The sequence below is a fragment of the Schistocerca serialis genome, chromosome 9, assembly GCF_023864345.2.
Source record: "Schistocerca serialis cubense isolate TAMUIC-IGC-003099 chromosome 9, iqSchSeri2.2, whole genome shotgun sequence".
In the NCBI taxonomy this organism is placed as follows: Eukaryota; Metazoa; Arthropoda; class Insecta; order Orthoptera; family Acrididae; genus Schistocerca; species Schistocerca serialis.
Window position 1 is genome coordinate 347,921,590 of NC_064646.1, and position 23,840 is coordinate 347,945,429.

Here is a 23,840-nt window from a genome sequence, read left to right on the forward strand (position 1 = left end):
AATGATGACGATTAGGAAAACACAACACCCAGCCCCTGAGCGGAGAAAATCTCTAACCCAGCCTGGAATAGAACCCGGGCCCTTAGGATTGACATTCTGTCGCGCTGACCACTCAGCTACCGGAGGCGGACACTAATTGTCAGTAACAAGCGGTAACAAACCCGACAGGAATTGCTGCTGACAGTGAATGTAGATCCTCCTCAATCAGTTATCGAGCGAACATTGCAAAAGGAATTGCATGCAAAGGGTCTTTACAGTCGGTTACCTCGCAGAAGACTCCCGGCAGCATGTACAGCTTCAAGTCTTCAGTGGCCACATTATTATAACAGCATCTGGATAGTAGCTGACTAGATGGGTGTAGAACAGTTCAAAGAGTCCGGATTTTGCCTCTTTCCAAATTATACAGTGCGTCAAGTGCATCGGCGGCCCACTGAGCCGTTTGACCTGGAGTCTAACGAGGTTTTACAGGGACTGGACAAGAGTATGGGAACACTGCAGGAAATACTTGCTTGGGCACAAATGCAGATGCTACCCAAACCTGCCGGTTGAACTGCTGTTTCTGACTACGAACGGCGACTGTGGAATGTCCTCAGTACGTCGCAAGTGTCAGTCGCGGTCAGTACAGTGTTCGGTGTATTTATGAGTGTGTTATGTAGAAGCTAAGTGAAATCGTAAGTGCTCGTGCAGTGAGTCCTTCCGTAATGGGGGAAGACGAAGTGTTTGTTGTTTTATGAGACACATTATTTAAGATTTAGACTGCATGCAGGGGGAGTGGGAAAACATCTTAAGCTAAGTCACAACTAGGACGTAAGTGTGTACTGAGTGATCGTGATGGACGCTCATTGACGAGGATTGTGATGTTAAATAAGAGGACGGCAGCTGCAAAATTCACTGCAGAGCTGAGAGTCGCGCTCGCGAACCTTCTCGCAACAAAACAACACGAAGGACAGGTTTTGAGAGCACGAGGGTGAAATGTCGCGTAAGTTGGGAACTGCAGGGCGAGTTAGAATTTCAAAACAACTCAGCAGTGACGCAAACGCACGTAACGGGATAAGGTGGTGCCGAAGCCATAAAACATGCACTAGAGAGCAATAAAAGAAAGTCGTTTCATCGGATGAGTCTCGGTTCTCACTGTTTCCAACTTGTAGCCGAGTTTACGTTCGAACAGTGAAAGGTGGTGGGGGTTCGGTGATGAATTTGGCAGCCGTACTATAGTATTCCTTGGGGTCGATAGTTGCTCTGCAAGGTCGCACTACTATCAAGAGTTACGTGGCCATTCTGGCAGATCGAGTCCGTCCCATGGTACAATGTTTGTCTCCCAGTCGTGATGATGTGTTGCAAGACGACAGAGCCCCTGTTCACACAGCTCCCGTCATCCACGCTGGTTCTGTCAGCATAGGGGTGGAATCTCCCTGGCTACAACATATATCGATTCTTTGTAGTCTACTTTGGGGAGAAACTTGTGTGGCCGCTATCCACCTCTATCGTCATTACCTGAGCTTGCCGCTATTTCGCGGGAACAATGGTATAAGATTCGCTTGCGACGCGTCCAGGATCTGTTTTTGTCCGTTCCTAGACGGCTGGAAGCTGTAGCGAATGCCAGCTAGTCTCCTACATAGTATTAGGCACGGTAATGTGTTCTGTTTGTGGTGTTCCCATTTTTTTTTATCCAAGCCATGTCGTCAAACCAGATGGGGTCGTCTGAGTATTGGGGATGGTTTTGGTGCCATCAAGTGAGCCCACGCATACAAGTTACCGTGAACACGAACCAGGACGTTTACTTCTACAGACCGAAGAGATATACTGGTACGACGTTATTAAGGTCTCTGCGCGATCGATTCGAAGCGTGCTTCAATTTATCACAGAACCATTTCATGGTCTTTTAAAATGTTGGAGAAAGAAAGAAAAGGTCTCCGACGAGTGCCTCGGTATAGCACAGCAGTTTTACTATTTTTAACATGCTGTAAAAGGTAAATTTTAAGATGTCCCACGAAGGCGAAACGTGTTACTAATAAAAGAATAAGTTGAAACCAAGACTGTTTTTAATTCATACATTCAACTTACGGTTTCTGTACCAGACGGCCTAATGAAGAGATTTGACGACAAATAAGAGTTACACTTTCAGGAAAAAACTAACTTTGAGTAGCAGAGTAAAGACTGTAAAGCACAATTTAGTTTAGACGCAGAAATCTAAAGATCTTCATTGATTTCTCAGCTGGTTTTCCGTAAAGTATATCTTAATTTTGACCAAATAAACCTGTAGGTGGAAAAGATTCTCTCAATGGATGCAGCGCTGGCATGCAGGAAATAAGGCACTAATGAAGTACTTGTAAGAATGATGAATAAATTGATCATAGGAATTTAAACTGAACTGCTTAATCGTCAGTACGAAATAAGTCCCAAAAACCCAAAAAATCCCAATCTCACCCACTGTGCTTTTTAATTCCCTAGTTTTTCTCAACCCTCATCTTGGCAGGCCAGTAGGAATATGATACCTTACATTAATTAACAGGAACTAAATACAGGGTGTCCCAGGAGGAATGGTCAACATTAAGAGATATGAAGGAACGCTCATTGGACATATGCTCTACTCCGAATGGTTTCCGAGATAGTACACAGTTAATGTATTGTTTGTTTTTGTGCAAGTGGTGCTAACATACAGTCGTGATGTATTTCTGCCATTCAACTAACCTGTCGAACACGCAGTTGTCCATGATATGTTATGAGTAAAGTAGTGCAAGAGATCAGAGTGTATCAAAGAGAGGCATCGGCTAAATGTGTTTGTACATCCACTGGCTAAAATGCAACACATTTCCACTAATGGTGAATATGCAGATATGGTGTATGTTTACGACTTCTGCGATGGTAGTGCTCCTACTGCTGTCTAAGAATACCGTCGGCGCTTTCCGACACGTCGAATTCCTGATCGTAGAGTGTCACAACACTTTTCAGCACACTGAGTGAAACAGGTATTCTTACAAGTTCCTAATTTTCTGCTGAACATGTAGTTCAACCACCTGTTCAGAAACAGCAACGCATTGTTGAAATAGTACAGCTTAGTCCTACTATCAGTACAGGACGACTTTCTGAACGTATTTATGTCCCACGAACAAAAAAAATGGTTCCAATGGCTCTGAGCACTATGGGACTTAACTTCTCAGGTCATCAGTCCCCTAGAACTTAGAACTACTTAAACCGAACTAACCTAAGGACATCACACACATCCATGCCCGAGGCAGGATTCGAACCTGCGACCGTAGCGACCGCGCGGTTCCAGACTGAAGCGTCTAGAACCGCTCGGCCACCTTGGCCGGCTCCCACGAACACATGTATGGAGAACATTATGTGTGGAAAGTTTGTACCCATTTCAGATACAACATATGCGCTATTTTCACATTGCCGACAATGCCACACGATTAGAATTTTGTCACTGGTTAAACGACAATCGTCATTTGCTTTCATTACTAATATTCACTGAAGAAGCCACGTTTACAAGGAAATGAATCAACAACATTGATAGCGACCATCGATGATCGCAGGAAAATCTACACGCAACGGTTGAAACCAATTTTTACGTTCGCTTTTCCATCAATATCTGGTGCGTGACGGTCGGTAACATGTTGATAGGTCCAGGCATTTTAGAAGAGCGAATGACGACAAGGAATTATTTGCAATTTTGAGAAGGTTCGTTCCTTTGGTCACGAGGACTACAATGTGCGAGTATTTCCAGTAAGACGGAGCCGCTCCACATTTTACCTGACGTGTCAGGGAACATCTCCAACCACACTTACCCTAATCGTTGGATTAGTCGTTATGCCATTACATTTTTTGTTTACGGGGTTGGATGAAGCCTGAGGCGCACAAACGAAAATTGAATACGCGAGCTGAACTGCTCGGTCGCATCAAGGACGCTGCTGCCCTCATTAGGAAATGTACAGAGGCACCCAGACAAGCAACAGATATGTTCTCCCAAGAGTGCAGAAATGCAATGAAGTTGGCAGTGGGTTATTCCAACATTTATTGTGAACTATACAGTAGCTGTAATGTGGCGTGTAATATAACATATAGGGGTGAATGTGTTAAAGAGACCCGTTTTTCAGCCGGCCGGAGTGGCCGTGCGGTTCTAGGCACTACAGTCTGGAACCGAGCGACCGCTACGGTCGCAGGTTCGAATCTTCCCTTGGGCATGGATGTGTGTCACGTCCTTACGTTAGTTAGGTTTAATTAGTTCTAAGTTCTAGGCGACTGATGACCTCAGAAGTTAAATCGCATAGTGCTCAGAGCCATTTGAACCATTTGAACCCATTTTTCAGTTGCTACTTTGTAAAAAACACGTCTGAGTGTTTACTGTTGTACGTATCTAAATGTGTAAATCTGACAATGCTTTAGCCAACGGCCTTGCCGCAGTGGTAACACCTGTTTCCGTCAAATCACCTAAGTTAAGCGCTGTCGGGCTGGGCTAGCACTTGGATGGGTGACCATCCAGTCTGCAGAGTGCTGTTGGCAAGTGGGGTGCACTCAGCCCTTGTGAGGCAATCTGAGGAGCTCCTTGATTGAGGAGTAGCGGCTCGGGTCTCGTAAACTGACATACGGCCGGGAGAGCGGTGTGCTGACCACATGCCCCTCCATATCCGCATCCACTGACGCCTGTGGGCTGAGGACGACACGGCGCCCGGTCGGTACCGTTTCAAATGACCGTCTCTGTCGTATCACTGACTACTGACCATCCCCCTGGGACACCCCGTATACGCCTGCTGAGGAAGTCACTCTCAACAACTTTGGACAGTTAATATTTTGTGAGAGCTGAGCAGTTTAAATATTTGAGATCGATAGTCACCCACTCAGATGACAGCTTTTTATGAAATTAGAAATTAATAACAGTCATAAGGGTCTATTTTGCGTCCAGATAACTATTCTGTTCAACATTATTAATGCGTAGCAACAAATTAAGCATTTATGAAACTATATGATTATATAGACCTCCACAAGTCTCACACATCTGTGACGCATATATGCACACTGAAGCTGGAATTCGAACCTGTGTCTCCTTCTCACTAGGCAGATGCACTGAGCAACCCTGGCACATCGGCTTTTGCACAGCTGCACGGACTATTCTAGCACGCTGTCTTACTCCATCCAAATTCCCATCCACGCTGCAGCCCACTTGGTATGTGTAAATGGTACAAATTTTGATTACTCGCTTCAGTCTGCATGTGCACATCATTTATACAACACTTACAAGAGCAGCTGTACACTGTATACAGGGTGTTTCCGTAAAAGCGTGCAAAAATGTAACAGGGCACAGAGAATGCTCCACCGAATAATTTGAGATAGGGAATCTGGGGTCGGAGAAGCCAGCGTAAGAAGATACGAAAAAAACTCGTATACCGCTTTGTCTAGCATTACTGTTTTCCAGCTTATTTATAACAAACATGTGTACAAGCTTACACGGACTTTGCTGTTTATTTACATGTACATTCATTATTTCCTGCAAGTAAACAAGGACGACAAGCCTGATTACCAGGAAGTCGTCATCCAGGTTCTTTTTACTTTACTTTTTCATAAGGTGCCTCTGTTGTATCACATTTACATTGTCCCATGACAGAACGTGCTACGGATCAACGACGGACCCAGTCATTCAGAGACATACAGTACAATACGATGGAGCAGTGCCGTTACAGTATTTCTTCGTCGCTGGATTGGAAGGGGAGATCGTATTCCATGGCCAGCGAGGTCACCTGACCTGAATCCCTTTGATTATTTCCTATGGGGATATCTAAAGTCCCTTGATTGTGATATACCAATGGATATGTAGATGAAATTAGTTGCCTGAATTGTAGCTGCCTGTGATGTGATTCGAAACACACCAGGCTGCGTCAGAAACCTTTTCGCCGATGTCATGCTTGCATTGAGGTTGCTGGGAATCAGTTTCAGCACATTTTGTAAGATACAGTACAAATTGTACGTTCATTGTATCAATGATGGTATTTGCAATAAACAAATGTAAATAATGTAAGTAATGTGATTTTATTCCTATTATCTCTTTAAGCTGGCTTCTCCGACCGCAGGTGTAACCTCATATTCTTCAATGGACCATCCTCTACGTCAAACTTTTGCACGCTCTTACGGAAACATCCTGCTTAGAGATGCATCAGTTATAATATGGAACTCTGGCAGAGTAAGATGGGCGAGGCACGTAGCACAGATAAGTGATATAGGAGTAGCTAAAAGGATATCAGATCTAAGAGGACGGGCTCAAACGAGAACCAAAATAGCTAGCTGTATGGAGTCGTGGAGGAAGAAAGGGAACAGTGGGGAATAGTTGGATCGTTATAACTGGCGGAGAACTGTTGAAACCAGGGTTCACACTGAACTGTAGACCCAGAGAAGAAAGAGCTTATAAAAAGACTGCTGAAATTATCCTCAGTCAGAGCACCTTGTGTATCGTCTCTCGCGATGTGGTGTAATCCAGTTCCGTACTGCATCACAGTTGCGAGAGTGCAGTCTCGCGTCAGAGAAATGCAAGTCCTCACAGTTGCGCAGCGCAGAGGTGGCGCGAATTTCCCGCGCGTAGCTGGGAACGGGAGAGAAAGTTGGGGCGGCAGCCGTACCGGCGCCTATACAGCGGCGCATTGCAGGCGGCGGTGGAAGAAAGGGGCAGTGATGCGGCGAGCCAGCGCAGTTGCGAGGTCATTAACCCCAATTTCTGTTCTGCTTCCCGGAGCGCGTGCGAATGAGGATCCGCCGGCTGCTTCGGGAGCCCGCAAACTTTTTGTTCTGCTCTCCTCGTTACGACGGCGACACAGATACGTGCGAGATAGCGGCCAACTCCTCGCGCTGCACTGCGGGCCGGGTTATGACAGCGGAAACAGGTACACAGCTTTCCACACCCATTGTCCGCCGCCCTGTGGAAATCGCGAGAGTTGCAAATTCGTTTCCTGCCTCCCCGACACATCCTCCTGCTCATCTCACTATCTCTCGTTTCTTCATCACACGTTTTTTACAGCACTTCGTCCCGGGAAATGTCGCGAGATGAGTACCAAGAACAAATACACCGAGACATTCACTGAGGTGACAAAAGTCATGCGTACCTCCTAACACCGTGCTGGACATCTTCCTGCTCGGCGTAGTGCAGCAACTCAACGTGGCATGGACTCAGCAAATCGTTGGAAGTCCCTTCCACAAACACAGAGCCATACTGCCCCTACAGCCGTCCATAATTGCGGAACTCTTGCCAGCGCAGGGTTTTGTGCACGAACTCACCTCTTGATTACGTCCCATAAATGTTCGATGGGATTTATGTCAGGCGATCTGTGGCCATCTCGTTCGCTCGAATTGTTCACAACGTTCTTCAAACCAATCGCTAGCAATTGTGGCCAGGTGACATCGTCATCTACACTACTGGCCATTAAAATTGCTACACCAAGTAGAAATGCAGATGATAAACGGGTATTCATTGGACAAATATATTATACTAGAACTGACAAAAAATGGTTCAAATAGCTCTGAGCACTATGGGACTTAACATCTGAGGTCATCAGTCCCCTAGAACTTAGAACTACTTAAACTAACCTAAGGACATCACACACACCCATGCCCGAGGCAGGATTCGAACCTGCGACCGTAGCGGTCGTGCGGTTCCAGACTGAGGCGCCTAGAACCGCTCGGCCACAACGGTAGAACTGACATGTGATTACATTCTCACGCGATTTGCGTCCATAGATCCTGAGAAATCAGTACCCAGAATAACCACCTCTGGCCGTAATAACGGCCTTTATACGCCTGGGCATTGAGTCAAACAGAACTTGGATGGCGTGTACAGGTACTGCCCATGCAGCTTCAACACAATACCACAGTTCATCAAGAGTAGTGACTGGCGTATCGTGACGAGCCAATTGCTCGGCCACCACTGACCAGACGTTTTCAACTGGTGAGAGATCTGGGGAATGTGCCGGCCAGGACAGCAGTCGAACATTTTCTGTATGCAGAAAGGCCCGTACAGGACATGCAACATGCGGTCGTGCATTATCCTGCTGAAATGTAGGGTTTATCATGGATCGAGTGAAGGGTAGAGCCACGGGTAGTAACACATCTGAAATGTAACGTCCATTGTTCAAAGTGCCGTCAATGCAAACAAGAGGTGACCGAGACGTGTTACCAATGGCACCCCCATACCGTCACGCCGGGCGATACGCCAGTACGGCGATGACGAATACACGCTTCCAATGTGTGTTCACCGCGATGACGCCAAACATGGGTACGACCATCATGATGCTGTAAACAGAACCTGGATTTATCTGAAAAAAATGACGTTTTGCCATTCGTGCACCCAGGTTCGTCGTTGAGTACACCATCGCAGGCGCTCCTGTCTGTGATGCAGCGTCAAGGGTAACCGCAGCCATGGTCTCCGAGCTGATAGTCCATGCTGCAGCAAACGTCGTCGAACTGTTCGTGCCGATGGTTGTTGTCTTGCAAACGTCCCCATCTGTTGACTCAGGGATCGAGACGTGGCTGCACGATCCGTTACAGCCATACGGATAAGATGCCTGTCATCTCGACTGCTAGTGATACGAGGGCGTTGGTAACCAGCACGGCGTTCCGTGTGACCTTCCTGAACCCACCGATTCCATATTCAGCTATCAGTCATTGGATCTCTACCAACGCAAGCAGCAATGTCGCGATACGATAAACCGCAATCGCGATAGGCTATAGTCCGACCTTTATCAAAGTCGGAAACGTGATAGTACGCATTTCTCCTCCTTACACGTGGCATCACCACAACGTTTCACCAGACAACGCCGGTCAACTGCTGTTTGTGTATGAGAAATCGGTTGGAAACTTTCCTCATGTCAGCACGTTGTAGGTGTCGCCACCGGCGCCAACCGTGTGTGAATGCTCTGAAAAGCATTTGCATATCACAGCATCTTCTTCCTGTTGGTTAAATTTCACGTCTGTAGCACGTCATCTTCGTAGTGCAGCAATTTTAATGGCCAGTAGTGTATAAAAATTCCATCGTGCTTTGGGAACAAATTGGCTCCAAGGACCAGGAGATAACCATTTACAGTCAATGATAGGTTCAGAGGACGCAGTCCATTCCACGTAAACATAATCCACACCATTATGGATCCAGCACCACGTTGCACAGTGCCTTATTGACAACTTGGGTCCATGGCTTCGTGAGGTCTGATTCCCACTCGAACGCTACCATCAGCTCTTATCGACTGACACCGGGACTCATCTCACCAGCCACGATTTTCCAGTCGTCTACGGTACAACGGATATGGTCACGAGCCCAGGACAGTTTGCAGGCGATGTCGTTCTGTTAGCCAAGGCACTCGCGTCGGTCGTCTGTTGCCATAGCTCATTAACGGCGAAATTCACCGCTCTTTCCTAACGGATACGCTCATCGTACGTCCCACATTGATTTTTGCAGTTACTTCACGCATCGTCGCTCGTCTATTAGCATTGACAGCTCTACGCAAACGCCGCTGCTCTCTGTCGTTAAGTGAAGGTCGTCGGCCAGTGCATCGTCCGTGGTGAGAGGCAATACCTGACATTTGGTATTCTTGGATTTCGAAATATGAATTCCCTAATGATTTCCGAAATTTAATGTCTGATGCATCTAGCTCCAACCACAATTCCTCGTTCAAAGTCTGTCAGTTCCCGTGGTGCGGCCATGATCACGTCGGAGACCTTATCACAAGAGTCCCCTGAGTATAAATGACAGCTCCGCCAATGCACTGTCCTTTTATACCTTGTATATGCGATACTAACACTATCTGTATATGCGCGTATCGTTGTCCCACAACATGTCGGATGCTACTTCGCTTATACAAAGTGTTTCAAAAATGACCGGTATACTTGAAACGGCAATAAAAACTAAACGAGCAGCGATAGAAATACACCGTTTGTTGCAATATGCTTGGGACAACAGTACATTTTCAGGCGGACAAACTTTCGAAATTACAGTAGTTACAATTTTCAACAACAGATGGCGCTGCAAGTGATGTGAAAGATATAGAAGACAACGCAGTCTGTGGGTGCGCCATTCTGTACGTCGTCTTTCTCCTGTAAGCGTGTGCTGTTCACAACGTGCAAGTGTGCTGTAGACAACATGGTTTATTCCTTACAACAGAGGATTTTTCTGGTGTTGGAACTCCACCGCCTAGAACACAGTGTTGTTGCAACAAGACGAAGTTTTCAACGGAGGTTTAATGTAACCGAAGGACCGAAAAGCGATACAATAAAGGATCTGTTTGAAAAATTTCAACGGACTGGGAACGTGACGGATGAACGTGCTGGAAAGGTAGGGCGACCGCGTACGGCAACCACAGAGGGCAACGCGCAGCTAGTGCAGCAGGTGATCCAACAGCGGCCTCGGGTTTCCGTTCGCCGTGTTGCAGCTGCGGTCCAAATGACGCCAACGTCCACGTATCGTCTCATGCGCCAGAGTTTACACCTCTATCCATACAAAATTCAAACGCGGCAACCCCTCAGCGCCGCTACCATTGCTGCACGAGAGACATTCGCTAACGATATAGTGCACAGGATTGATGACGGCGATATGCATGTGGGCAGCATTTGGTTTACTGACGAAGCTTATTTTTACCTGGACGGCTTCGTCAATAAACAGAACTGGCGCATATGGGGAACCGAAAAGCCCCATGTTGCAGTCTCATCGTCCCTGCATCCTCAACAAGTACTGGTCTGGGCCGCCATTTCTTCCAAAGGAATCATTGGCCCATTTTTCAGATCCGAAACCATTACTGCATCACGCTATCTGGACATTCTTCGTGAATTTGTGGCGGTACAAACTGCCTTAGACGACACTGCGAACACCTCGTGGTTTATGCAAGATGGTGCCCGGCCACATCGCACGGCCGACGTCTTTAATTTCCTGAATGAATATTTCGATGATCGTGTGATTGCTTTGGGCTATCCGAAACATACAGGAGGCGGCGTGGATTGGCCTCCCTATTCGCCAGACATGAACCCCTGTGACTTCTTTCTGTGGGGACACTTGAAAGACCAGGTGTACCGCCAGAATCCAGAAACAATTGAACAGCTGAAGCAGTACATCTCATCTGCATGTGAAGCCATTCCGCCAGACACGTTGTCAAAGGTTTCGGGTAATTTCATTCAGAGACTACGCCATATTATTGCTACGCATGGTGGATATGTGGAAAATATCGTACTATAGAGTTTCCCAGACCGCAGCGCCATCTGTTGTTGAAAATTGTAACTACTGTAATTTCGAAAGTTTGTCTGCCTGAAAATGTACTGTTGTCCCAAGCATATTGCAACAAACGGTGTATTTCTATCGCTGCTCGTTTAGTTTTTATTGCCGTTTCAAATATACCGGTCATTTTTGAAACACCCTGTATCAGTGGTTTGCATAGGAGCATCACCTGGCGCGCTGTTCTGAAACTTTCTGACAAACTCTGAACCTGACCAGGACTGTAACCAGAAATCTCGCCTTTCTTCAGCGTTTGCTAGTCCAGTAAGGTGTGCAGGAGAGCTCTGCCAAGATTGGGAGGTAGGGGAGGAGCTTCTCGCAAACTGAAGGTGGAAAGGCGGGTTATGGATAATATCTGGGTAGTTCAGTGGCAGAAAATACTGAAACTGCTTTCGTCCTCAGAAATCTCAATCACTTGTCGGACTTTCCTTTTAAAGAGATTACATGCTTTGGCTAGTACCCGTAAGTTGTAGAAATCCATATCCTTGCCACAGTTCTCCTGATGTTCTGCTGGTGCAAGTTACACACAGTGTTTTAAACTCGTTTGGCGTTCCTGCTCTTTCTTTCACTGCCCTCTCAGTTTCGCCTATGTTCTCTTTGCCACAGCCAATAGTCACTTCATACGGTCTCGCAGTGTAGAATTAACTAGGTGCGCCCGCTTTGCATCGTAACAAGCCTAATTGTGTTATGCCTGAAAAATGTGGTCTTTATGCTAACTCTCCGAAAAATTTTTCTTGCACGATCAGTAGCTTTAGAAATGAACGGTAGCCGTACGGAGTGAGTGGGCGGTTCCTAGTCCTCCTTATTCCCATAATTAATTCTACTTCGTTTGAAGGCTCCATCCATGAGAAAACCGTCATAGACCTTGGCCTTCAGTGTCTACTTTAAGACATTCAGCACCGATGCCAAACCGTTATTGTCACGGACACGGAAGGCACGTGAAAAAACAGTGTTGGGCACTGCTTGATTCTGGTCTGGGTGGTGGTGTAAAGTGGCGTCGCCGGCCGGATTGGCCGAGCGGTTCTAGGCGCTACAGTCTGGAACGGCGCGACTGCTACGGTCGCAGGTTCGAATCCTGCCTCGGGCATGGATGTGTGTGATGTCGTTAGGTTAGTTAGGTTTAAGTAGTCCTAAGTTCTAGGGGACTGATGACCTCAGAAGTTAAGTCCCATAGTGCTCAGAGCCATTTGAACCATTTTAAAACTGGCGTCTAAACACCTGTTTGTGTTTGTAGGCTCCCTATACACCTATGGTAGCCAACATTCCTAAGACCATTAACCCTGAGTGCAATCAGATATTAACTAGTACCCCCTCTCTCCACCCACCCCACCTCCCTCACGCCACCATCATCGGTATTACCCCGAGTGCAATCAGATATTAGCTACTAACCGTCATCTATCATCAGGATTAGCACGTAATTACGAGGGTCGTTGAATATGTAATGCCCCTCATTTTTTAAAAAGCCATTAATATACATAGACAAACGTCCTTGTTGGTGTTTCACGTCTGATGTTTGTTCCGTGCGCAGGTGAAGTTTCGAACCGTTCTGGCAGATGACAGAGTCGTAGTATAGCGTCAAAATGGCGTCTACATACGACTCACGTTATAAGCAGCGTGCTCTTATTGAATTCCTGTGTGCAGAAAAAGAAACCGTGGTGAACATTCATAAACATTTGTGTGCAGTGTGTGGCGACGCAGCAGTTGATAGTACAGTTGGGCGATGGGTAAAGAAAGTTACAGCCACAGAAAATGCAGAAAAAGAGCTCCATGATCAACCACGCTCGCGACGTCCTGTCACAGCCACTGCTCCAGACATGCTGCATCGTGCGGATGCCATTATTGGTGCCGATCGGCGCATCACAACTCGACAATTAACTCTACAGTTGTCGGTCAGCATTGGCAGTGCGTCTGCAATGATCGAGGCTCTCGGGTATTCAAAGACGTGCTCACGATGGTTTTACAAATGCTCACAGCGGACCACAAGATTCAAAGAAAGGCCATTTCATCTGAATTGTCCGAGCGTTTTGAGTCCGACGGAGAGACTTTTCTGTCACGGATCGTTACGGAGAACGAAAGCTGGGTGCACCACTTTGCCCCGAAACAAAGGCAGTCAACGGAGTGGCATCATCCTCATTCACCACAAAAGAAGAAATTCAAGGCAACCCCTCTGTCGGAAAAGTCGTGGTGCCAGTCTCCTGGGATTTTGATGATGTCATTCTCGTGGATGTGATGCCAAGAGGGTCAACCATCAATATAAAGCGCACGTGAAGACTGTGTTCGATCGGACAAGAATCCAGCATAAATCTAGCTCCAACACGATAATGCACGGCCACACACAAGTATGAGAACCCGGGAACACAGCGCCAAATTGTGTTGGACACCATTGCCTCATCCACCTTACAGTCCAGACCCGGCGTCCTCGGACTTCCACCTCTTTGGGTTGCATAAAGATTCTGTAAGGGGGACACACTTTGAAGATAACGAGAGCGTCAGTCACGCAGTGAAAACATGGCTTCGCCTACAGGAAAGACCAGCAAGGAACACATGCTCTTTCATAACGTTGGCGTACGGCCACAGAACATGATGGAGACTATGTAGAAAAATAGGACACGGCCAAGACTTGTTGATGTATATTGCCACCAAGTTCTGACTCTTAACAATAAATATGTTCTGAGAAAAACATGTGGGGCATTACTTAGTGAAAGACCCTCGTAGAATTAAAAAAAAAAAGCATTTTCTTTGAACATCTCATTTTTAAAATGACGAACGATAAACGATATTTATTTTTTGTGGGTGTTTCATTAACTGTCGAAGTAATGAGTCAATGAGACAACTGGTAAGCTTATTTCTAACAACATTTTTTATAGAATGATGAAGAAATCATAAGTGCGACCTAGAATTCCTTCTCAGAAAATAAAGCGAACTATCCATATTTAGGACAGAGACTAGGTACAAAAGATGCTGCCTCTGCACCAATTCTCTCCTTGGCGAGACTAACACCACCCACACCCAGCACCTCCACTTAAAATAAAGCCAGTTAAAATGTGTGGCCTACACTTGGTACTTGGTACTTGCTCAGTTCCATACTGCTAAATTTGCGGAAATTGGAATATTTCAGGCTGCCAATACTTTATCACCACTGCCGCTAATAGTAACAACAGAAACAACAATAATAATAATTTGTGGGCCCTAAAGCAATTCAGTGGCTATGACATAGTTACTATTGCAGTGTGCTGCTCATTATTTCCTTTATTTGTTGCGAAGGGCAAAAGAAGAAAAAAAATGGTTCAAATGGCTCTGAGCACTATGGGACTCAACATCTTAGGTCATAAGTCCCCTAAAACTTAGAACTACTTAAACCTGACTAACCTAAGGACATCACACGCTCCCATGCCCGAGGCAGGATTCGAACCTGCGACCGTAGCAGCCTCGCGGTTCCGGACTGCAGCGCCAGAACCGCACGGCCACCGCGGCCGACGGCAAAAGAAGAAATTTTTGGTCCATTGCGAGAACTACCTATATAATTCGGAGAATGTATTTTCATGAGTTATTTGTGCATATGTGACGCAAACAGTGGTTGGACAAACATATGGAAACACTGCGAGCAATGCATGGTTGAACGCAAATGCAGACGCTTGCCAAGACTGCAGTTTACACTGTTGTATCTTCTGGTAAACCTTCCGGGATGTAAGGTCATGGTCCATGAAACTCTTCAGCTCCTAACGTTTCGTCCAGAGCTGCGCTGGACATCTTCAGAGGGGTGTTTCTCCTCCGGTGAGTCTTGCCGACTCGGCAAGACTCACCGGAGGAGAAACACCCCTCTGAAGATGTCCAGCGCAGCTCTGGACGAAACGTTAGGAGCTGAAGAGTTTCATGGACCATGACCTTACATCCCGGAAGGTTTACCAGAAGATATGTCATCCGGTCGTGAAAGCCTACATACTATGATTACACTGTAGTGTTTGACTACGAGCAGCATCTGCGCGGTACCCTCAATACGTTGCAAGTATCTGTCGTGAGAAGAACAGTGTTCTGTGTAGTTGTGCATGCGCACGTTGGTGCTCGTATGGTCACACCTTTACATCTTAAGACTTCTCTCCGCCGAGGATGACACGTTGTGTTCCGTTTGTTAGAAATTCAGCAATCCAATCACAGTTTTTCTGATATTAAATTCACTCGTATTTTTTTTTAGTAGGCGGCAACGTGGAGCTATATACACTGAAGCATCAAAGAAATTGGTATAGGCATGCGTATTCAAATACAGATATATGTAAACAGGCAGAATACGCCGCTGCGGTCGCCAACGCCTATATAACGCAACAAGTATCCGGCGCAGTTGTTAGATCGGTTACTGCTCCTACAATGGCAAGTTGTCAAGATTTAAGTGAGTTTGAAGGGGGTGTTATACTTGGCGCATAAGCGATGGGGGACAGCTTCTCCGAGGTAGTGATGAAGTGGGGATTTTCCCGTACGATCATTTCACGAGTGTAGCGTGAATGTCAGGAAACCGGTGAAACATCAAATCTCCGACATAGCTGCGGCCGGAAAGAAGACCAACGACGACTGAAGAGAATCGTTCAACGTGACAGAAATGCAACCGTTTCGCAAACTGCTGCGGATTTCAATGCTAGGCCATCAACAAGTGTCAGTGAGCGAACCATTCAACGAACCACCATCGATATAGGCTTTTAGAGCCTAAGGCCCACCCGTGTACCCTTGGTGACTGCACGACAAAGCTTAACACCTAGCCTGGGCCCGTCAATACCGACATTGGACTGTTGACGACTGAAAACATGTTGCCTGGTCGGACGAGCCTCGTTTCAAATTGTATCGGGCGGATGGACGTGTACGGGTATGAAGACAATCTCATGACTCCATGGACCCTGCATGTCAGCAGGGGACTATTCAAGCTGGTGGGGGATCTGTAATGGTGTGGGGCGTGTGCAGTTGGAGTGATGTGGGACCCCTGATACGTCTAGGTACGACTCTGACAGGTGACACGTACGTAAGCATTCTGTCTTATCACCTGCAACCATTCATGTCCGCTGTGCATTCCGACGTACTTGGTAAATTCCAGGAGGACAGTGCAACATCCCACACGTCCAGTATTGCTACACAGTGGCTGAAGTAACATTCTTCTGAGTTTAAACACTTCCGCTGTCCACCAAACTCCTCAGACATCAACATTATGAGCATATCTGGAGTGCCTTGCAACGCGCTGTTCAGAAGAGATCTCCATCCCCTCGTACTCTTATGGATTTATGGACAGCCCTGCAGGATTCATGGTGTCAAATCCCGCCAGCACTACTTCAGACATTAGTCGAGTCCATGCCGCATCGTGTTGCGGCAGTTCCGCGTGCTCGCGGGGCCCTACACGATATTAGGCAGATGTACCAGTTTCTTTGGCTTTTCAGTGTAGTTACCGTACAGCATCAAATTAAGTAAACCATAGCACGAAATTTTAAAGAGTTTACAGATGCAAAAAATGCATTGCATAAATTTTGCGGATGGTTAGTTGTAGTCAATATATTGTTGTGTATGGAATGTAGATAAGATATCGAAATTAATTTTAAACTTAGAGCAGATCGATATCACATTTTGTTCTTGAGATATTGGTTTTTATATCTGTAGGACGATCGCATACAATGCGCCCATTCCTGTCCCTGCGCATCGGAAATCATATCCTCATATCAATCGTCATATTTTTTTGAACTGTTCAAGATATCGAAACGAGATATTTTGCAAATGATAACACGCAAAGAGGCATTTATATTTATGATAAATACTCAAAAAATTTTATTCACCAAGATGTGGAAGTAATTCGTCCGCAGAAGTGAGAGGGTTAGCAAAACAGGACGCGTAAAGAAGCCCATAGCGCATAAGTTGTCTAAGCATAGATTATGAGGAGTTTTCGAGCAGTAGTTCACATATCAGCTTTGTAGCCTACTGGTTAAGCACATGGACTGGCCATCTGTCGACGGGGGTTCGATTCCCAATGCTGTCATCATTTCATTTTTACATTTTATTTCATTCTTCGAAATATTAAACAATTAATTATGAAATTTAAATATATCTAAATAGTTCAATTTATATATGTAAAATTAATACAATCGATTTAGTTAAGATTACTACCTTGTAAGTCCAAAAGCTATAGGCCATTACATTGTTGGCTTCTGGTAAAATATTGCAGGAGCCGCCGCTAGAACAGAGCGAGCTGGGTTTCAATGAGTCGTCGTTTTTGGAATCTATGTTGGTTCCTACAGAGAAGATTTTCTGACTCCAGAAATGTCGTAATACCCGAGCATGAAACACATTCCAATATCTACAACTGACAAATGTCAGGGAGATGGACCTATTGCTGTATGTGCGCGTTCAACGATCGTTCTTGGAAAGAAAAATGACCTGAGCTTTTTTCCAATCTTTACGAACACTTCGCTTCTTCAGTGGCCTTCGGTGTACCGGTACACCGCTGTCAGAAGATTGGAATGTTCTTTCGCATACTATAAGTTTAATGAAGCAAATGTAGCTTTTTTCTTTCAGCTCTAAGAAATGAGTCTATTACCACTGTGTGCGCTAAAAAACTTACTTTAGGGATCCAACGGAATAAGCAGGGTGTCTCGAAATGTACACTACCACTTCAGTGTCATGTAACTCGACTTGTAATTAACTTGCAGAAAAAACGAAGTTTGATGCACCACTTCAAAATGTTATTTTATGTAAGGTAATGAATAAATGTTTTGACACTCCAACTGACAAGAGCAACACGGCTGAAAAAAAGTATTTCTTTGTTGTTGCAGGGGACTAGGAGCACTATAGATAAATTTAAGAATGGTGTGTTGCTTTGTATATTGAAACGAAGTCAGATAAATTTCAGAGTGCGATATGGAAAACCACCACCCTCTCGGCCATTCACAAGATAATTGCACAGTATGTTCATGGAAACAGGGAGAGAATTCGACAGATATTTCCATTGTTCACCAACGAAGTCTGTTTGTAAGGCATCAAAAGAACTGCACTGCTCGTACGACAGTTCACTGGGTACTGGTAAAGCGTCTTTGTTGACTACATACCGTACGTGCTACATGGCGAGCGCATGTAGAACTTTATGAAAGGACCAGAATCAAACTTAGAGTTCGTGCATCAGTCGAACTTTTTTCTCTACGTTAATTTACAGACGAGTTATGTGACACTGAAGTTGTAGCGTACCTTTTGAGACACCTTGTATAATGAATAAATACACGTAGTACCATTCCGACTGAACATTTGGATACCTATGTCTGCGATACTCTTCTTTCCTTGGTTCACTTGTCGATGACACCAGCTCCACAAAGTTCCGCATTCTTCCGGAAGTTCCAACTACACGTACCTGCAGTTCAAGTGGGACGCAGTTGTTAGGAATAAGGAGACCACGTCATCACAGACAGAAAAGAAGTCCGGGGTAGTGGATCAATAGCACAGAAGGGAAAGGACAAGTAGAAACTCACAGCAGCTCTTTACGTCACTGACGCAGTAACACTGTTTGAACTTTCTGGTGGCCAAATGGTCTCAAAGTAACTGTCGATGACTGCCCTGCGTACTTTTTCACGCCAACCGTGCAACAAAATAGAATCGCGGGAAGCTCAGCGCTCGCAACAATAACAATTTACTATACCAATGGAGAGTTTTAATCACATTTTCTTTTGTTCCGCCGTTTACAAAACGAAGGAAGCGAAAACGCTCGATTTGCTAATGAACTATTTTCCTGATCCTTTGTCGTAGAAATCAAAAGATTCCGGGTTGAATCCTCAGTCGGGACGAGGATCTTTTTTTATCACTTTCGATGCCTTTCGCCTCTGGTGATGATTTGAACATGTGAAAGGTACGAAGATGCACAGCGATTAGGAATCCACGTTAAAATGTTCGTGCAAATCAGATCACAGGTCTGAAGAAGGCATCGATAGATCAACTCTACTTGCCTAAATTGATTGTTCACACTTCGGAGAGAAATCATTACAAATGAAAGTAACGTTCATTGTCACTTAAGAACGCGCGATTGAAGCATTACCGGTCACGATAAATTAAACTGTAAACAACTCATTAAACAACGTTTCATTTCACACGTCCCACGTCATAACGTTTATCGTGAATGTGAACAATGTAACACGAAACTAACTAATCAACTAACGTTTCTAACTGTCTATGGCTACTCGCATGATTGCCAGCTGATCTTCCACATAAATAAATGTAATATAATGAGACACACACGTCAGAGAGCTCGCAATATCTGTCTGGAGCGATTTAGGGTGGAACGGCCAGATAAATCTGGACATGGGGATGGGTGATGCTGTGCCGAGAGTTGTCGAAGGATTCCTAAAGAAATGTGTTTCACCCACGAAGCGGTCGCTCAGGAAACACCCGCCACTTCCGGAGCGACGATCGGCGGTATAGGTCAGTTATCAAGATGGATTAATGTGAGGGGAAGAGATTAAATGGTGCAAATGGCTCTGAGCACTATGGGGCTTAACTTCTGAGGTCATCAGTCCCCTAGAACTTAGAACTACTTAAACCTAACTAAGGACATTACACACATCCATGCTCGAGGCAGGATTCGAACCTGCGAGCGAAGGGGAAGAGAGATAGACGATTTTGTTGTTGTTGCTGCTGTTGCGGTCTTCAATTGGGAGATTGGTTTGATGTAGCTCTCAACGCTAGTGTACGACGTGTGTGAGAAATGCAATGACAATGACTTTTTATCTACCAAAGTTTTTTCTTTCTAACAATAGTGTTGTTCCCCCCGGCAGCTATACATCGACGAAGCCGTTGTTCCCATTCTTGGTAGCAGCGCTGAAAGGCCTCAATTGGTAGGGCCTTTAACATGCCTGTCACATTCTTTTGAATGTACTCCAGTCCCAAAATGACGTCCTTTTAAAGACAGTTTTCAATTTTGGGAAAAGAAAAAAGGTCACAAGGACTCAATTCAGGTAAACAGGGAGACAGGAAAAACAGGAATGCCTTTTTAGGTCACACATTTCGTAATGGGAGAGCCCCTGTGATATAAAGCGTTGTCATGACGCAGCATCCATTTGCCTGGAATGTCCCATCTCACTCGGTTCACCAATTTCTTGCGCCTTTCAAGGCCATCTTTGCAAAACACTTGGTTGACAGTTTATCCCGGCGGAACAACCTCGAAAGAGCACGCACATGTTTGACGTTCTCGTTGGTTTTTGAAGTTGGTCTCCCTGAGAGAGGTTCATCTCCAACGTGTTCTCAGCCTTGCAAACTTGATTTGTGCCATAGAAAAACTTGTGCTCTTCATAAGGAACGTCCCCCATAGGCCTGTTTCAACTTTTCAAGGATAACACTTGCGGATTCCCCAAATTTAACACAAAACTTGATGACATAACGTTGCTCTAAATTTCGCTGCTTCCATTTTTGTAACAACCAACAAAAACACAACTTCACCGATGGTGCTCTCAAAAATCACGTGATGGCTCCAGGGAGCTGAAACACTGAGCATCTGGAAGGCATGAACACATCGGGCTACATGAGTAGACCAATCTCTGCATAACTACCGCAACTTACATCCATTTCAATCGGCTTACTGTATTCGAGCCTTGGTCTCACTCCACAATTCTCTCCAGCCCCCCCCCCCCCCCTCCCCCACCCTACCACCACCCATTCCATTATCAAACTGATCAAACTGGCGATTCACTGATGGCTCAAGATGTGTCCTGTCAGCCGATACCATCTTTTAGTCAAGTTCTCTATATCCAAATCACTCTCCGCAGCCCACCTAACGGTGTCGGAGGGAAGCTCTGGTACCGCTAACTGATACCCTCTTCCCTGTTGACTGTCGGTTAGTCTCTGTATTAGCTCTAACTTCTCTAATTTTCTCTTCGTTGTCATTTCGCAAGCTGTATGTGGGAGAAAGTAATATCTTGTCCGACTCTTCCCCAAAAGTTCTCAATCGAAATTTCAATAGCAAATTTCTCCGTCATGCGCAACGCCATTCTTGAAACGTCTGCCAATGGAGTGTGCTGAGCATCTCTGCAACGCTATCGCGCCGACTTTAACGATCCCATGACGAAACGCGCCGGTTTTCGTTGGATCTTCTATATCTCATATCAGTCTTACGTGGAAAGGATCCCACATTGATGAACAATACAGGCGAACAAGTGCCTTGTAAGCCACTGCCTTTGTGTATGAGTCGTATTTCCTTAAGATTATCCTATGAATCTGAGTCTGGCATAACCTTTTCTTACTATTTGCTTTACGTAGTCATTCCATTTAAGGTCATTCTGGATAGTTACCCGTACATGTTTTACAGTAGACACTGTTTCCACCATTTATCATCAACAGTGTATATGTGCAGTAGTGGATTTCTTTTCTTATGTATGCGCAAAACACTGAGGTGACAAGTCATGAGATACCTCGTACTATCGTGCCGGACCCCCTTTTGCAACTGGACGTGGCACAGACTCAACAAGTCGTTGGAAGTCCCCTGCAGAAACACTGAGCCATACTGCCTTTATAGCTGTCCATAAGTGCGAAATTGTTGCCGGAGCAGTATTTTGTACATAAATTGGCCTCTTGATCATGGCCCATAAATGTTCGATGGAATTCATGTCGGGCGATTTGGGTGGTCAAATCATTCGCTCGAAATGTCCACAACATTCTTCAAACCAATCACGAACAAACTGTGGCCCGATGACATGTTTTGGAACACGAAATCCACGGATGGCTGCAAATGATCTCCTATTAGCTGGATAGAAACATGTCTAGTCAATGATCGGTTCAGATGGACCAGAGCATCCAGTCCAGCCACGTAAACACAGCCCACACCATTATGGAGCCACCACCAGCTTGCAGAGCCCCTTGTTGACAACTTAAATCTATGGCTTCGTGGTGCCTGCATCACACTAGAACTCTTAGCATCAGCTCTTACCAACTGAAATTGGGACTCATCTGAACACGTCACGGTTTTTCAGTCGTCTAGGATCCAACCGGCATGGTCACGAGCCTAGGAGAGGTGCTGCAGGCGATGTTTTTAGCAAAGGCCCTCGGGTTGGTCGTCTGTCGCCAAAGCCCATTAACGCCAAATTTCATCACTGTCCAAACGGATACGTTCGTCGTACGTCCCACTTCTGCGGATGTTTCACACACTGTTGCCTGTCTGTTAGCAATGACAACACTACGAAAACACCGCCGCTCTTCGTCGTTACGTGAAGGCCGTCGGCCACTGCGTTGTACTTGGTGAGACGTACTGCTTGAAATTTTGTATTCTCGGCAGATTCTTGACATTGTGAATGTCGGGATATCGAATTCCCTAACAATTTCGGAACTGGACTGTCCTGTGCGTCTAGCTCCAAGCACCATTCCGCGTCCCGCACCTGCATATCGCTGTCACGTGACTTTTGTCACATTAGTGTACGGTACAGTGGCAATAGATGTAAAGGTTAAAGTTAAAGGTAGTTGTGGAACCGCTACGTTACGTACAGAATTTGCAGTGGCTGAAGGTACAAGAGCAACATAATTAAAATCAAGAGTAAATCGGGGGTATACAGCAATATTTTGACAGTCTTCCTTGAGTGCACCAACCGCGAACAGAATAGAAAAACGGGGGAGGGAGGAGTGAGATTGTGCTACCTCAAATACCTCCATCATACGATGTCTTTAGAATTGAAGGTATAGAAATTTCAACGAACAGTCGCGGTCGAAATATAGTCACTACGGTATAGGCAACAGAAATTGGCCTCATCAGTTTTTTCAGCCTGGCGTCACAGAAAGCGAAGTAGGAGGGGCAAAAATCAATAGCTTGAATTTGCCCTGCTCTCCTCGCGCCAAACGGGCGTTAAATTTACGCCTCCGTTTTTATGAACTGCGACAGCTAGAAGTGTAATTATTTCGGCTGAATACGCAGTAAACCACGGTCTATTTGACTTTCAGGTCACGTCTCTCAGAACATTACGTAATGCGGCGAGGTGGTGAGCGACCTTTAAACTCTAAGGCAGTCCACAATATTGAAGATACTTCGAACACGGTGGAGACTAAAGGTGATCACATACGTAACTAAATGCTAGACAAGTGTGCATGATCAAGTAGTTTGTGCAAACGTGCATGCTTGATACTGAAGATATACAAAGAAGAGCAGCACAAATGGTCACAGGTTTGTTTTACCTGTGCGAGAGCGTCATAGCGATGCTGAAGAAACTGAACTTGCCGATCCCTGGAGATAAACGCCAAACTATTCTACGCTAAACGTACTTACAAAGTTCCAAAAAGCAGCGAGGGGTCTTTTTATATATAATGGTCCAGCCAGGAAAAAGCACCGTAAGCACTGAGGCAGTCATCCCACCTACGTACTAAGTAGGAGATACCTGCATAGTATGACACCGTGTCCTGCTGCATAAGTCTGTAACTGCCTGCTGCACATTCTCGTCCGATTAGAAATGTCGATCCTTCAAGGCCTTTTTTTAAGGGTCCGAAGGCGTGATAATTGCATGGGGAGAGATCAGAACTATAGGGTTGGTCTTAGAGTGTTGCCCACTTGAGTTGGCATAACTTCTGCCTAATCCTTATGATATTTGCGATATTGGGACGTGCGTTATCATGCAGCAGGAGCACC

General features: G+C 45.6%; 1 protein-coding gene across 1 annotated transcript in view; it reads right to left on the reverse strand.

Annotated features, from left to right (window-relative positions):
• The window catches only part of LOC126419875 (ankyrin repeat domain-containing protein 50), a 513,285-nt gene that overhangs the window by 479,184 nt on the left and 10,261 nt on the right, over window positions 1–23,840 (reverse strand). The window lies entirely within an intron of this gene.